This window comes from Cyprinodon variegatus, unplaced genomic scaffold (genome assembly GCF_000732505.1).
Source record: "Cyprinodon variegatus isolate N-32 unplaced genomic scaffold, C_variegatus-1.0 Scaffold256, whole genome shotgun sequence".
NCBI classification, from domain to species: Eukaryota; Metazoa; Chordata; class Actinopteri; order Cyprinodontiformes; family Cyprinodontidae; genus Cyprinodon; species Cyprinodon variegatus.
The window spans coordinates 972,248-974,476 of record NW_015150709.1 but is presented as its reverse complement, the minus strand read 5'-3'; positions in this window follow the sequence as shown (position 1 = coordinate 974,476).

Here is a 2,229-nt window from a genome sequence, read left to right as displayed (position 1 = left end):
CATTCATAACTGGCTGTGCACTTTTATTTCTAAGACATTCCTACAAGCTGAAAGGAGATTCTTTTAAGCTTTTAATCCCAGAAACTGGATATTTTCTTCATATTTCATTCCAGTTACACTAACCTAGAGTCTGAAATTTACCAATTTCCCATTGAATGGCAGGATTTATTCATTTACAGATCTTTTTTTTATTGCCTTTTGATCACAAGTATAAAAATGGAAGAAAAAAAAAAAAGTCAACCAAAAGCCTTCTTTTTAAAAAATCTGTCTTAATAAAATTCTTCTTTTAAGTTTGCATGACCTTTCATGCAGAAATAAAGTTAGAATCTTTATTTTATTTATTTTGGATTTAAAAAAATACCTCGATCAAAGAAGCTGCCTCCTTTTTTATCATTCAGAGAAAAATACTTCGATCTTCCCTCAAAGGGAAAAGGCCAACAGCCTGCTTAAGTGTATCTGTAATTTTTTAGATAATGTGCAAATATATATACAGTTGTTAGTTAGTATTGTGTTCAGTGTGTGCACATAAATGGTAAAATGAAAATGTGTGTGTTTGGGGCGAGTAAAATATTAAAAAAAGGAATCAAGATCTCTAATCAGCAGCAAGCTGAATTAAAGTGCACAGGTTTTATTTAATTGCCAAAAACCAATTTCATAAGAATAGGACACTCTGTTGGAGCCTGAATTACATGACTTATTTCTGCGCAAATTAAAATGTTGGGAGAAAAATGCAATTAACCCCTTCATTAAAAAAGAACATTGACTTTAACATTGAGTGGGTATTCATATCTCTATCTTATCTATCTATCCATCTATTCTCATCAGGCTGTAACTTTGTTGCAAGCTTTTTTTTTTAAATAATCAAAATATATTGTATATGCAGTCATGCCACACATCTGACATTAAAACTAAGTCATTGTTTGCAGACATAAAGGATCTAATTGTATTAAGGTATCAGTCAGGAATAGGTAATTTCCTTTTTTTTTCTTTAATTTTAAAATTATTTAGGGAAGAAAATTGTATAGCAGGGTTAAAAGGGAGAGAGAACAAAATAAACATGAGGAAAAAAAGGAGCAGGAAATTTATAGAGGAGAGATGCATATACAAGAAGTCCATAAAACTTTGGACTATACTGAACTTACTGACATGCGTTTATCCAAACATTAATGAAAATACAAGGCAGAAACTCTTGTGGTCATTGAATTACGTTTTGGTGATTATGTTTCGCAACAGGAAATGTTTCTTCCTAAAAAGAAAATAAAAATATAAATGCATGGCTGTAGCTCATCTGCAAAAACTTTGTGGATAATATCTTATCGATTACAGAAGCCAAAATATTACTTTGGGTGTGACATGTTTGTGATGAAAAAATAACTTTCCAACATAATGCCCTCAGCAAAACAGGAACAGTACACTCTATGGGGTCACTTTAGATGGAACTGTGCTTTTATTTAGTTTTTTTGTACTGAGGTGGGTAAATTACCAAACCACTCATAAACACCAGTTGATGTCTAAGGTAAAGATTCATCATGTTCTGTTCACTTATGCAAATAAAATCACAGGAAGGCAGTGGGGCCAATATCCGTCTCAAATAAGTGGGATTCTATCGATGGTGCTGATGAATGTTTGAAAAAAGAAGGGTGTGTATATATAGTAGTGATACCAGAGCTCAAGGATAAAAAATATGTAAAATAGGCCTATAGAAGCTTTAAAAAAAACACCTTGAGGTGTTGAATTTTTGAATTAATTTACTTATATTGACAGTTTTGTTTCCACATTGTTGTTTTAGAAACTCAACACTGTTTTTATAATCTTTTTAGAAATCTTATTCAGTGGTAAACACTCAGCTATCTCTATAGTTATGCTGCTATAGGCTTAGACTTCTGGAGGACATAGGGAGCCCTACTTCATCTTTATGCTTCATTCTATCTCTATTCCTCCACTCTGCAGAATCTGTTAGTTTAATCGCTAATGTTCTGCTCTCTCTGCCTTTTCTCATAGTAGCTTCGCCTCGTCTGTTCCTGATTGGCGGTGACACTTTCCTGGAGAGAAATATCAGCTGTGATGCTGCCATAAACACCTTTGTTTATAGATGTTAGAGATGGCCTGTTTTCCAGTGTAGTCCTCATTCTCTGACTGTGACTTGCTGGATGTGCTCTCTTCATCCTCTGAGATGGGAGTTGGCTCAGAGCTCGTCTGCCCGGCTGTGTGTTTCCTGGACGGGGCCGC